The 15,639-nt window shown below is 40.0% G+C and overlaps 1 protein-coding gene across 2 annotated transcripts in view; it reads left to right on the top strand.

Moving 5' to 3' along the window:
* Kek5 (leucine-rich repeat, immunoglobulin-like domain-containing kekkon 5 protein) overlaps positions 1-15,639 on the top strand; it is a 100,822-nt gene that overhangs the window by 38,115 nt on the left and 47,068 nt on the right. Inside the window, exon 2 of one of the 2 annotated variants that reach the window (XM_077409845.1) lies at positions 13,844-13,923. The exons of the other annotated variant lie outside the window; for it this stretch is intronic. The gene's annotated coding sequence lies outside the window, so the exon portion shown is untranslated. The remainder of the gene's footprint in view (positions 1-13,843; positions 13,924-15,639) is intronic. 2 annotated transcript variants of the gene reach the window in all.

The following is a 15,639-nucleotide window of genomic DNA, read 5'->3' as shown; positions in this document are numbered from 1 at the left end:
CACTAAATTCGAATTGTAATATTTTTTAAAGTACAATGTCTCAGGATTATTTTGGAACCAAAAACACGCGAGCACCTAATTCTTTGACGATGCAGTAACGAATTATAGAGTGCGGCGCGCGGTCCATGGATACATTAATTAATTTCAACGCTATACAGCTAGCACTAAATTCAAATCGTGATATTTTCTTAAAGTACAATGTCTCGGGATTATTTTAAGACCATAATCACGCGAGCACCTAATTTTTTGACGATTCTGTAAGGAACTTTAGAGTGCTGCNCGCGCGCTNAATGNGTGAATNAATTGATTTCAACNCNTTGCNNNTNGCACTAANNTNNAATTNNNATGTTTTCNTAAAGNACAATGTCTTAGGATTATTTTGGAACCAAAAACACGCGAGCACCTAATTCTTTGACGATGCAGTAACGAATTATAGAGTGGATATATGGATAAATTAATTAATTTCAACGCTATACAGCTAGCACTAAATTCAAATCGTGATATTTTCTTAAAGTACAATGTCTCGGGATTATTTTAAGACCATAATCACGCGAGCACCTAATTCTTTGACGATTCTGTAACGAATTATAGAGCGCGGCACGCGCGCTCCATGGATAAATTAATTAATTTCAACGCTATACAGCTAGCACTAAATTCAAATCGTGATATTTTCTTAAAGTACAATGTTTCGGGATTATTTTAAGACCATAATCACGCGAGCACCTAATTCTTTGACGATTCTGTAACGAATTATAGAGCGCGGCGCGCGCGCACCATGGATAAATTTATTAATTTCAACCTTTTGCAGCTAGCACGAAATTCGAATTGTAATATTTTCTTAAAGTACAATGTCTCAGGATTATTTGGAACCAAAAACACGCAAGCACCTAATTCTTTGACGATTCTGTAACGAATTATAGAGCGCGGCGCGCGGGTTCCATAGATAAATTAATTAATTTCAACGCTATACAGCAAGTACTAAATTCAAATCGTGATATTTTCTTAAAGTGCAATGTCTCAGGATTATTTTAAGACCATAATCACGCGAGCACCTAATTTTTTGACGATTTTGTAACGAACTTTAGAGCGCGGCGCGCGCGCTCCATGAACAATTAATTGATTTCAACCCTTTGAAGCTAGCACTAAATTCGAATCGTGATAATTTCTTAAAGTACAATGTATCAGGATTATTTTGGAACTAAAAACACGCGAGCACCTAATTCTTTGATGATTCTGTAACGAATTATAGAGCGCGGCGCGCGCGCTCCATGGATAAATTAATTAATTTCAACGCTATACAGCTAGCACTAAATTCGAATCGTGATATTTTCTTAAAGTACAATGTCTCAGGATTATTTTAAGAAAATAATCACGCGAGCACCTAATTCTTTGACGATTCTGTAACGAATTATAGAGCGCGGCGCGCACGCTTCGCGGATAAACTAATTAATTTCAACGCTATGCATTGTCAAAGAATTAGGTGCTCGCGTGATTATGGTCTTAAAATAAACTTGAGACATTGTACTTTAAGAAAATATCACGATTCGAATTTAGTGCTAGCTGCAAAAGGTTGAAATCAATTAATTAATTCATGGAGCGCGCGCGCAGCACTCTAAAGTTCCTTACAGAATCGTCAAAAAATTAGGTGCTCGCGTGATTATGGTCTTAAAATAATCCTGAGATATTGTACTTTAAGAAAATATCACGATTTGAATTTAGTGCTAGCTACATAGCGTTGAAATTAATTAATTTATCCATGGAGCGCGCGCGCGCCGCGCTCTATAATTCGTTACAGAATCGTCAAAGAATTAGGTGCTCGCGTGATTATTTTCTTAAAATAATCCTGAAACATTGTACTTTAAGAAAATATCACGATTCGAATGTAGTGTTAGCTGTATAGCGTTGAAATTAATTAATTTATCCATGGAGCGCGCGCTGTATTGATTAATTAATTAATTTCAACACTAAGCTGCTAACACTAAATTTGAATCGTGATATTCTTTTAAAGTACAATGTCTGAGAATTATTTTAATACTATAATCATGCGAGCAACTAATTCGTAGACGATCAGATGACGGAACTTAGTGCTCAGCGCCAAACGGCTGGTTTAAGTTAATTATTGTAATTGTTTTACTGTTAGCAATGAACTCAGATTTGGGAAATATATGTTTTCGATCATTATAGTAACGAATATATTCATGCAGCAATCTTTTTAAGTGTTAGTGTCGACCGCGACGGTTCTGTGTTCAATATATAATGGTATATTTAAATAAATGTTATAATCTGTCAACATTTTATCGTTTTTTTTAGAGCACTTAATTAGCACTTAATTAGCACTAAATTATAGTGTACTTGTTTTTTATGTAAGACCATTTTCTAATATGGGGAGGTCTAGCTTAATGGCAAGCTAGACCCCCCATTTTTTACGTGATTTTCTGCTAAACAGTTCGAGCACCAAAATTCGGACTAGGGCACTTAATTAGTACCTAAATAGCACTAAATTTTTTACCTAGTGCGAACTTGATTTGCGCTGGTGGGGGGTTCAGGTTAATAGAGGTCCGATCGTCATCGCGGCGGCGCGGCGCGCCGCCGCGATGACGATCGGCCACGCGTTAAAGGCGCGACTTCCAGAGGCTTCCCTGGGCTCAATTTTTAACGAATCTGAACGACTGACCCCTCGTTTTGTAGTCTCTTTAAGCCCTACAACTTTGTCAGTGGCGGCACATTTCTATCTATTAATGGAAACGAGATAAACGCAAAAAACCGCGACAAAATACATTTTTTCCCACTTTCACCGGCTAGAACTCGACAAATATTGATTTTAAGTTAGGGTCTTTAGGAAATGAATTGTAGGGCTTTAAAAGAGCTACAAAATGAAAGGTTAGTAAATCATGTATGGTCAAAATTCGCCGAGTTATTGCGAAAAAACGAAATTTTTTATTCCCCCTCTCCTCCTTAAAAACCCATCGGTCCGATTAACCCGACAACTCAGAAATAAGCTCTTCTACATCTCCCCAACAACCCTAAAAAGGTTTTATTGATACCGCTTCACTTCCGAGCAAAAGCCTTTTTTTTTGTCTAATTTGACTGGACTATTACGTTTACACGGGTTACGGACGCACGCTGATTCAGAATTGAAAAATCTATTAACTCCCTATACGTCTCTTTATATTAATTCCTGCGCAGTATAGTTTTCTTATTTTGATTCTATTAGGTATCTATGCGATAGTTAGGTATTTGAACAAAATAATCATAAAATTATTATGAACATTTTTATAAAAAAGGAGAAAATTTTATTCCTTTATAATTGAACGACTGATAACACGATTATTCACGTGAGATAAAACCGCATGAGATTCTTTAAATCAGTATTTTAGAGGTAAAAAATCTTATCCATTATTATGAATTTGGAGAAAAAACAAGGTTAAAGTTTTAAATAGGGAAATAGTGCATTTTTTTAGATGTAAAATGAAAGTAGCAATTTTTTATTTATATTTAGTTTATAATAAAGTAATTTAACTGACATTTGTGTGTAATAGTTCAACTGCCAATAACACGTTGAACCTGAAAATTAGGGCACTACGAAAATGTTCTATACGACTTTTTCAAACATTGTATTTTAGGAACTAATAATAATAGACATAAGACTTTTTACCATTATACAATTTAAGCTCCTGCTCCTGGTATATTGTAATAGTTATTTGTGCAACAAGTGCTGTAAGATGAAAATTCCCGGACTCGCCTTCGGCTCGTGCGTCAACTCTGCACCCGGGAATTTTCATCTTTATACGCACGACTTGCACACCCTATTTTATGTTGCAAGTGCGTGCAAAGTGGTCTATCACGCACGCGTAGCGTGCGCAATGGGCCACTTTCCATGCACGTGTTACATAAAATCTAATTAACTCTATTTTAACAAAAATTGGAGATGATTCTTTACCTCTAACAATAAGATACAGAAATAGTTTCTATCAGAAAGTTTTGCTTACTTTTTCAGATATTGTATTTTCAATAATTTGTCTTAAAACGAGATAGAATGCTAAATATATACTATTGATGATCTCTCATATGGATTAATGATATTTCAAATCTTCCAATTAATAGTCGGTGATTAATAGTATTTATGAGCAACGTGCCAAACAGATTAGCGGGAAGTATTTAAAGCGATATATTATTTTGTTTTGATGCAGGATTATTCAGTTAGTCAAATTATTCTATCAGATTTGTATATTATCGGTTTATATGCCAATTCGTTGCGCATTACCTCTAACAAATGAAAAAATATTAAAATCTACAGAAATGCATTATTAATCGTAGCGCGATGTAAAAAAGATTAGATCTTTTATGACGTGATTTCGAATATAAAGCTTGGTACCTATGTTATTAATTACAATAATAAATAAATAAACATTCCAGCTTTAACAATGCATGCGAACGTACCGTTTTAACAGTCATGTGTTTCTCTATTATGTAGCCGCAGTCGATGCGTAAAATAATCTTCAACGTTCCAATTCCATCAAATTAATGACAGTGCAGTGAGTTACAGGAAATTAAGCCACAAAATTATTTATGTTCGAAAACATCGTATTTTTTTTTTTTTTTTCGAAATTAATATGAAACCAATGTTGAATTTTGAATACTGAAAAGCAATATTTTAACATCACACAACAATAATCCTTTGTCACATGTTCTTACGATGTATTAAATTAAGCAATGATATCAACGATCTCTGACTATTTTGTCTCTATATCTATTTAATAATTACATTAGTCATGTGTAAACGCAGAAATACATCCAAATTTGCAAGTAACATTTTCTCGTTGCTATTCTAATGTCTCTAATGTAACTGTATGCGCCAAGCCAGTTTACCAGCAATCTGATAATTACGTTTTCATTGAGGTGCATCGATCCCTTGCCCCCGGCATAGCACAGCAAACTCAACTGGTTCTTGCAAATTGCTAAATAACGATGCTATCTCGTATTAATAAAGTCAATTAGAAAGAGAAAACGATACGTTTAATTAACGTTGGACTAACTAAATTTATTATTTTAAAAGATACGCGATTTTTATCGTTAATAGTATAATAGCTTTTATGTAAATTATCTAAATTAGATTTTTGTGTCTTAATTTATTTAAACTATACATTTAAGAGAGAGAGAGAGAGAAAATTTTAAACGAGTCCTGATTATATACGTAAAGAAAAAATACATTGCGATTTGTTGTACTCGTTGTTGAATCTAAGCGAATGACGTTGGTTTACGAAACGTAGATATCGACGATGCTTCCTTAAAATCAGCAGCGCAAACACTGCGATATTTTCTTTAAATTCCACTCTAATGCAGCAACTCACGGCATCGCGATTGCACGCGATATGTACCGTCATCGATTCCTCACAGCCATCCTTATCCCGTTCCTATATAGATCTGTTTAAGAACGTTCTTCATAAATGTTAACTTTTAATCTTCAGAATAAACTCCTTGCTCACACCCATTTTCCGCTATTTATTTTCTTGTCCATTTTCTTTCGCCAGATACTTGGGAAATGGCGTTTTAATACGGTGTAAAATTACTATGGCCCTTTAGTGGTCATCAGTAGCTGTCAGCATCCATCTGTCGCCGGCACTGACAACTACGACGGGAAATGCGAAACCTCCGGGTTGTTACAATCATGATCTAACGCAACGGCTTTCATAGATCATCGCAATCAAAGCGAACGTTTCGCGCAATCGGAGTTCTCAATCTGATATCCAGGAGTGGTCCGCTCACCCAGGGTGATTCCAGATGGCCAGGTCCACCGCTATTTATCCGGACGGGAAGCGTAATGGCGGATGTACAATCTTGTTACTGCGCCACGATGATATGGGCCGGGTTATAGTGATTCAATAATTCAGTACCACGCTTCGCCGCCGGCGCTATTTTGTATCTCGAGAGTACTGACCTATATGTGTACGTACGAGGGCGGCTACAAATGAGGTACGCAACGGGACACGAAGGTTTGAGGTAGACACCTCGTCCATTCGACCATCAGAGACACCCACATTCAAGTTCCCCGGGTTACGCGGGACACGAAGGTTCCTGATGGAAGCGTTTACCTTCGCCCCCCGAAAGCGCATAACCCCGGTCGGGAGTTCGCGCGAGAACAATGAGGGTCCATCCTCACCGTGAAACAATGACGAAACGCGCTCCGGTTAACCCTCCCCCCCCCGCCGAACTGGAGATCGCGTCGAACCGCACATCTCTCTCTCGAGCCCTTTGTCCTATAATTGTTAGCCCGGCGGCGATAAGGCGTATCAAATGACGAGACGAGAACTCGGCTGTGGTATCGAGGCCCTCGATCGCGCCCGCGTCGCAATGAACGTTACACGCACACGTTACGATCGTAACACATTTTAATGGTCGTATCTGTAGGCCGCGTGATTAGGAGATAATGGTGGCCAATAGCGGAGAGACACGGCTGGCTCGGTGTGTATATATATATATATATATATATATATATATATATATATCACGACGATGGGATAAATGTGGCGGAAGAATCGTCGCGCAGCGGAAGTCGCGTCGCTTCACAAGGCTCATTCATAGCGAAGATTCTATCTCCGCACACCATTAAGTGTTCCGGTATTTAATGTAACTCAGGTTCTTATCCGGCGTCCCCACTGGGGTTGATTCGTTCTTCGACGAGAGATTTCCTCCGAATCTCAATACCCCGAACGAAACTTAATTCCGACCAGCGGACGTTGCAATCAATCTTGAACGGCGCGTCATACCTGTCCCATGTCTTTCATATCGATTCTATCTTGACCGTCGAATTGGTCCACAAATTTTCGGACACTCGGTACGTGAAGGACGTTATTTCAGTGTTATTGGAGGGGTCGAAAGAGGCTAAGGTGCTCCGAGAGAGATTGCAGAGACCCCGTTGCAACCTTTGAAGGGTGCCTAGGTCGACGGCCCGGTCCTCGAGAAATCCTTTTGCTTCCAGGGCAACAAAGGATTTGGGATAATCCTGAAATCCTCAAAGTGTATACCAGAGCGTGTACAGTACTGTACAGCGTTAAAACGAGATCGCGCGGCGCGGCGCGGCGGGACTAAAAAAGAATCGATGCTCGAGCAGTTCTCGCAACTGGTGCTTATATATAATCCAGAATAACGAATCGATCAAACGCGCGTGTATTGTTTTTCCGCCGTATCGTAAAACCGTATCGGTCTGTCATGTTAACACCTTAATGTCTTATACGGGATACGCTAGGAAGAATTTATCGGACGTTACATTATTCATGCAACTGAGTTATTTCGAATAGCCGTGCGAGCATTATGAATTTACGAGCGCCAGGTTTTATATCGCAGTTTTATATCGCAGGACTATAAAAGGTATGATCTTCAAATCAATGTCACGTGTCGATACGTTTTGACCAAATGATTATCCATTGTTATATTAACAATTACATCACATCAATATGCTTATCGCTATTTGAAGATTTCTTATACGTATAAAATACAATAATTAAATCCTATCTTGATAAAAAATGCATATTACGGTTTAAATAGACATTCATTCCGATCAATTCGACATGTTTTTTTCAATTGACCTGTATCGTATATTTCATTTAAAAAAATAGACCGAATTTACTATTTTATCCCTTGTAGTTTCGTGGTTGTTCGCGCGCGCACTATTTTGAATCAAAATTGTAAATTACAATTGAAGTACTCATTCAATCCGATCAGTTTGACATTTTTCCAACAACTGACTCTCTACACTGAGAAAAAGGTTTTTTTGGACCAAATAAAACTCGTTAACAGATAATCTTTAATAGTTAATGAATCTGATTTTGGCACGAACGAATATCTTTTTGCATTAATTGAATATTTCTTAATAGTTAAGGAATATAATTTTGGCACAAAAGTATATTTTGTTACATTAACGGAAGATTTATTATTAGGTAAGGAATTCGAATTTAGCACAACATAATATCAATTAAATATTTTTTTATAGTAAATAATTTTATTTTGCTGAAAATCCGCGTCGACGTTTGTAATTATATATAAATAAAGTTCGTTCTTTTGAGTGAAACGAATGCGATTTGTTGAGCCAACTCTATATTTCTTATATATATATATATATATATATATATATATATATATATATATAAGATTCTTATATATATATATATATATATATATATATATATATATATATATATATATATATATATATATATGTAGGTCCAGAGGTATGTTCCGGGGGAGTTTACGTTTTTTGAAATGTACAGTCCTGGAATATAACGCATATATATGTAATCAGATTCAAAAAACTGTCCCGAAAATTGCCGTAGGACATCAATTTTTTCCAGGACAGTCCTGGAAACTGCCAAATGTCCCGGAATATACCGATATCAAAAATAAAAGTCCCGGAACATACTTCCGGACCTACATATATATATATATATATATATGTAGGTCCAGAGGTATGTTCCGGGACTGTTTACGTTTTTTGAAATGTACAGTCCTGGAATATAACGCATATATATGTAATCAGATTCAAAAAACTGTCCCGAAAATTGCCGTAGGACATCAATTTTTTCCAGGACAGTCCTGGAAACTGCCAAATGTCCCGGAATATACCGATATCAAAAATAAAAGTCCCGGAACATACTTCCGGACCTACATATATACACACATTTGGTTATGTCAGAGGCCCTGAGTGAGCACGCTCTGACTGGCGAACTAGAGAACGCTGGAGAAACGAGAAACCCTGCCGAGCTGTCCTAGATATAGGAGTCGGTGTTGAATCTTAATTACGCGAAAGGATACTGGCGATGCGCCGCGTAGCGGGCGCGAGCCGAACGCAGCATTACGCGCCACGGAATTGAGCACGAAACAAAGCAAGATTTCTTATCTATTAAGAAATATAGAGTTGGCTCAACAAATCGCATTCGTTTCACTCAAAAGAACGAACTTTATTTGATCCAACATCTACACACATTTGTATGAAATAAATCATGTCAACTACATCGCCGAGTTGACACAAATATGAATGATAAAGTAAATTAGCAATACCAACAAAACATTCATTTATATTAAATATAATTCGTTTGCTTTTTTGAAATAAATATTTTAGAAAAGTGTCAACTAAATATATTTAATTGGCATAAAAAAACCTTTTTCTCAGTGCATCTCCTCGATCGTCTCGTCGATAAGTAACCGAAAGTAATACACCTCCATACACGCAAGTTTCCACGACATGTTTTCCACATTAGCGAGCCACCGTGTAGCATGAAAAAAGAATGCCGGAAGTAAGTATGTGACGTCGACGCGCAAATTCATTTCCGGCAGTAGCTCTCGCGAGTACTCTCGCAGAAGCGCGTGCGCGCGCCTCATTCGCGCTCAATTCCCGCGGGGGAAACGTCCCTAAAATAATCCCGGGCGCAAAACGTGTCGTTATAAAAATTCCATCATCTCTCCTTGTGCCAACGACGGCACGAGGAGAATTTTGTGTACCTCGTACGCCGACGTTTTTCTCTTCTCAGCCTGCACTCTCGCGCGCCACCGTCATCGTTCCCATCGTCACGCGTCAAGCGCGCGCGGGCTCGCCCGGCGCCGCCTTTCTCGTAAATCCGACTCTTCATAAATTTTTCATCGAACTTGGAGGAGGCACGTATAACCCACCCAGGGTGCATGGCCCCGACTCGGAAAACCACGCTCGTTCCTATCGATTTCGCGCGACTCACCTATATTCCGCGCGCGCAAACCGCGACCAGTCTGACGCGTCGCGTCCGTCATATTCGCAAGTTAATTGATGAATATATTGACGGTAACGGTGGTTGTCGACGTTAATTGTGGCCCAACGTAAAAAGGCGCCGACAGGTCTCGAATAAATACCATCACCGCGACGTCGAAGCCCGCGCCAACCAGCGCGAGGGGGATTGACGACGGAAGAGGAGTAAGGCTTCCACACGGCGGAACCTTTTGTATCTCCCAAAGGACTGACTGAAGCCGGACAACCACGAATAATTAGTTACTGACAATTACCCGCGATTCCTTACAAGAGGCAACTTTGTGAGCGAGCGAGCAGAAATAGGTTTATCTACCTCTTGTCTTTTCCTTGCCCCGATATCTTTCCTCATGGAGAAAAACTTACGGTTGCTATACAACAGAATAATGCTGTTAATTTTTGCCCATCCATACAAAAGGGTTATGGAGGGGGATTTGGAGGAGTTAAAGGAGGGTAGTGGGGAAGATGGAAGGGGAGATGGGGGAGAAGGATAAGTGGGAGGGGAAGAAGAGGAAAGTAGAGAAAAGGAGAAGTGAGTAATTGGTCTGTTTTAGAGCTGGCAGGATGGAGCGTGAAGGGAGAATGATAGTGGAGGCAGTGGAAGGGATTGTAGAGGAGAAGTTAAGGAAGATGCTGAGGGAAAAGAAGGAGGAAGACAGAAAAAAGGACGAGAGGATGGAGGAGCTGGAGGGGAAGGTAAGGAGGCTGGAGAGAAAGATAGAAAGGCTGGAGCAAAGTGGAGGCAAAAGGAAGAGGGAGGATAGCGAGGAGAGTATGGCGGGAAAAAAGAAATGGTGGGCAGGTGAGGGTAAAAGGAACGAGGAAGATTTAAGAAAGAGGAATATTATTATAAGAGTGGAGAAAGAGAAATGGGAAGGTAAGGAGACCAACTGGGAGAAAGTGAAGGAGCTTTTTGCAGAAGGGCTGAAGGTGAAGGTGAAGGTAAGAGAGGTGATAGTGGTGGGGCAGAGAGGGATATGGCTAACAATTCTGGTAAAGTTAGGAGACGAGGAGGAGAAGAGGCGGGTTTTGGAGGCGAGGAGAAGGGCAGGGAACTCCATAGGAGTCAAGATACATGAGGATAAGTCGGTGGAAAGGAGGGTTAGGGAGAGAGAAGAAGGGAGAAGGGAGGTGCACAAGTGCACAGGGAGATCGGCGGAGGAAGAAATCGCGAGAGGGATGGAGGAGAAACTTCTCTTGAGCCCAGAGGAGGAGAAGGAGGAGGGACGAGAGAGGAAGCAGGCAAAATAGGGAGGAGTAGACAGGAAGGATGGAGGTGGAAGGAAGGAAGGAAGAATTGACGGCAGAAGCGGAGGAAGAAGAAGAGGGATGAAGAGGGGAGGGGAGGGAGGGTAAATATTTTTGTAAGGTCGCATATGGCCAGGCACAGGGGAAAGAGAATGTACGAGGTTTGGGTACGTTCCTCATAATTAAAAACGCCTTGTAAACCCTACGGGGAAAGGCAATAAACAGCATACATACATACATACAAAAGGGTTATGGAAACCATAGTACTCTGGAAATGACCTATGGTTTCCATATGGTTTCCATATGGTTACCCTAACCTTAGTGACGGTAGCTACTATATGGATGTTGCAACCATAATATATGGATATTACAACCATAATGAACAAATATTCACCCGACAAAAAAAAATTATTTATTTCGGAATTTTATTATTATTTTTTAACTAAATTTGTTTCTTAAGATGTAGTCTATGATTATAAATATTTTCTCGTATTTGAAAAAAACACTTACCCTTGGTGGGATTTGAACTCGGGACCTCTGGATCGTGAGCTAACTGCCTTACGTGGTAGACTACTTCTTAATTTAATGTGAGTGTTATATATAGTCTACATATGTCAACCAGCGCAAATATATAATTTTTCAAAAATCATCTTAAGAAACAAATTCAGTTTAAAAAAAGTAATAAAATTTTGAATTGGATATATGCTATAATATTTCTTATAATGTCGGGTGAATGTCAGAAACCAGTGTCGGCTCATTACGAAATTTTGTGTTTGTAAATATATTTATGAAAAAAGTATATTTATAAAGGCCTATCTACATAAGACGCAGAACGCGAGTCGCAAGACACACGCACAGTCTACATGTCAATCTAACCTCTATACACAAAGAAGTTAGATTGACATGTTGACTGTGTGTGTGCTTGCGACTCGCGTTCTGCGTCTTATGTAGATAGGCCTTAAAGTTAAAACATCCTTATCAAATCCACTTTATTCTATGCAGAAATTCTTTTGCGCGCGCAATGGAACTAAACTCTCAATCATTCAGTGATTCAGTGCTGTACCGTGCAGCTATATCTTATGGATCTCTCAACCATAATAGTTGTGCTGCAGACTACATAAGAGGGATAGCAATAATCCTTTGGTTGAGGCAACCATATACGAGGGTATTATAACCGAATGTTACGTATATCGTATAAGAACTACGGTTATGACAACTGTATAAATGGGCATATCTTAACAGCTACATTGAATGTAATATCAATTTAACTTGAATTTACATACATTTCTCTTTTTAATCATAGAGAACATTGTTGTAACAACCGTAACAATTTTCTCCGTGTGGGATGCAGCTTCGATTTGAGTCGCGCAAACTTTGTTGCGTTGTATATATAACGCAGAGCATGAATTATGAAGGAATCTCACGACATTTCGAATGGACGCTAAGTGAATGTTTTGTGATTATTTAAGCGGGCTGGCGTGTTACCGCGCTAGGAAATATCATTGGATCTTTGTGTCAAGTTAACAAGTTTTAGATGTCAGATTTAACTCCTCTATCCTCATAATGTGCACGTATTATGATGTCAGTAGGTACAATAAAAAACGGATTTAATTAATGTATAAGAAATTTATCGCGAAGTAATGCGCGGAGAAATGGTGCTGCAAGAAATTGCATCTCTTTTTTTTCAACAACTTGTAAAACATCTGCACATTTTAAATATGAATTTGTATATTATACAGGTTCACGGAAAAAGCTGCGTGAAGTGTAGTATAACGATATCTCGTATAATTTCTGCGTAAAAGGGAACAAAGTAGCTTTCTTTATCTTGGGGCGGTCCGCGGTAGCGCAAACATTTACGAGTTAAAAGTGAGCCGGTGAGGGCGCGTCTTGGCCGGTGGATAACATCCGTTTTGGCTTTAATGTATAAACGCGGAACTTCGGGCGACTCCCGTTTTCGCTTCAGGGGGTTACGGCCGGCACGGCGCACGGCGCGGCGGCCCGATTAAAATTGACCGGCACGCCCGGTATCGGGCAGCCGGTATGCGGCGCAACGTGCAACACGAGCGGTCGCAGCGCATTCGCGCATATTAAATCCGCGGCGGGTACACGATTTAACTCCTCTCCGCACAATAGATTCGTTCCGCGCGAGTTGCCGCGTCCCGTAAAATCGAACGCAATCGCTCTGCGCCGCGGAAACAATATCTCCCGCGGCTTCTCTCATTCGCGCATTTTCCCCGTTCCATTCCTCTCTCTCTCTCTTTCTTTCTCTCTCTCTCTCTCTCTCTCTCTCTCTCTCTCTCTTTCTCTCTTTCTCTCACTTTTTCTCTATTCTCGACCTCGGCGCGCCGCAGTTTCCCTTTTGCCCGCCCCCCAGCCTCTCTTTCGTTCTCTTTAACATCGCGCCAGTGGCGGCGACGAGTGCTTTGAACTTTTCCAATTTTCACGCGATGAGATTCAACTACAGAAGCGAATGAGACGTCGGTTGTAATGTATGGGAAACGATCCTTTTAGTATGGCGTTTGCGGTGACGATGTTACATCGCTCTTATGTATTAACGAGGTGATCTCAAAGGAAACGAACGGGTATCCCGGGAATTTTAGATATAACGCCAAAAAGAGCGAGTTTTTAATCTCGTTTAAAACACACGGGGACTATATACATAGATACGCATATATGCGGAAATTAAAATGACACGCCGTAAAATGCGTATCGCCTGTCTGTCCGACCGTGACACGCGCGGTTCCTTGCGAGAACTATAGCTATTACTATAACCGACGCTAGAGAACGTATGCCAGTAATAAATGATCCATTCACGTCCGATTTCAGGATGCCGACCGCTGAGAGACACGATCGCACCACCGTCCATGTAGTTTAGGAGAAATTATCCCATTTCGACACGTATATAGGTAAGCAGACGCGATAAACTGATCCCGGTTCGGCGACTTGAAATTCAATTGCCGGCCTGCCACTTACAACGAGCCGCAAATTCTTGCGCCGCGCGGGCACAAATGCGGTAATTCCATTAAGAACGTTCATTAAGCATGCGGCACGAAAGAAAGATTTCCCGAGGGTACTTAATACCGTAACGAGTTTGTCGTGGCGCGCGGCTCATGCTGTTGACGACGACGTGAGCGTTCCCTCGAAATACCGCGCGCGTGGAAGAGAGTTCAGGATGCACGGTGCACGGTGTGACGAAGTTTAAAAATTTCCAGTTTCGAAATTCGTATTCTCCTCCTGCCGTGAAATACGCAACGGGAAGAATATCTATTTATACGTGGACGTTGCACGCTGACAATTGTTAAAAAGCAATTTAATATGCGTCATAAATAAAAGCTCGCCGCGACCGCGCTTTGATCTCCGCTCTGATGAACTCTATACGCGTAATCTAGGAGGCGACGAGATACACATGAAAGCGCGCACCACCGAACGCTCGTACCGCTTATCCGTCCCGCGGTAAGCTTCTCACGGTCCCCAGATTTACATTTCGGGGGACACGCATATACGCTTTTCGCAATTGAAATTCAATTTATCAGAGGTTTTGCGAACGCGCGCCCGCGGTTAACTTTACGCGGGCGCGCGGCCAGAAGCGAAGGGGACGAATAAATCCCGCGCGTGGTTTTACTCTCGGTGATTGACTTGATTGCCGGGTGCTTCCGGTTTATCTGTTGACGCATATACAGGTAAACGCGCCGGACGGAGATGCTGCCATTTAGCCGAGGCAATTAATTAACGCGCGCACCGCTGCCCCTTTTTCATTTCGATACGTGCATGCGTATGTACTCCTATTATCTATATGCTTCGCATATCGGATATCGAGGTCGCTACGAAATGTAGAGCGTTATCTCTGACAGTCAAGGTTTATGCTTCGTACAAATTTTCGGATCAAGCCACGTATGCTTTCTATATCTTAACGAGGTATCGGAAAATGTCGCGGTCTTATTTATTTGTCTCTTTATTTGTTAGGGATGGCCTTACATAACATAAGGCCCCGATCATTAGTTATTAGGGATGCCATAAAAAAGATTTCCTTATTTTAACCTGATGAGGTCCCGATCATTATTTATTAGGGATTCCATAAGAAAGGTTTCTTTATTTTTGTATAATGAGGCCCTTGTAAGGATTTGATAAGGATGCTTTAACTTCATAAATACTTATTTATTAGGGCTAACCTGAGGAGGTCCCGATCATTATTTATTAGGGATTCCATAAGAAAGGTTTCCTTATTTTTGTATAATGAGGCCCTTGTAAGGATTTGATAAGGATGCTTTAACTTCATAAATACTTATTTATTAGGGCTAACCTGATGAGGTCCCGATCATTATTTATTAGGGATGCAATAAGAAATAAGGTTTTCTTATTTTTGTCTAATGAGGGCCTTGTGTGTAAGGATGTTTTAACTTTATAAATATACTTTTTTAATAAATATATTTACAAACACAAAATTTCGTAATGAACCGGCACTGGTTTCTGACATTCACCCGACATTAAGAAATATTATAACATATATCCAATTCAAAATTTTATCACTCTTTTTAAACTGAATTTGTTTCTTAAGATGATTTTTGAAAAATTATATATTTGCGCCGGTTATGACATATGTAGATTATATATAACACTTACAT

This window comes from Temnothorax americanus, unplaced genomic scaffold (assembly GCF_048541705.1).
Source record: "Temnothorax americanus isolate GAGA-0224 unplaced genomic scaffold, ASM4854170v1 Scaffold27, whole genome shotgun sequence".
Classification (NCBI taxonomy): Eukaryota; Metazoa; Arthropoda; class Insecta; order Hymenoptera; family Formicidae; genus Temnothorax; species Temnothorax americanus.
The sequence above is the reverse complement of the archived record's forward strand: the minus strand, read 5'-3'. Positions and strand labels throughout refer to the sequence as shown.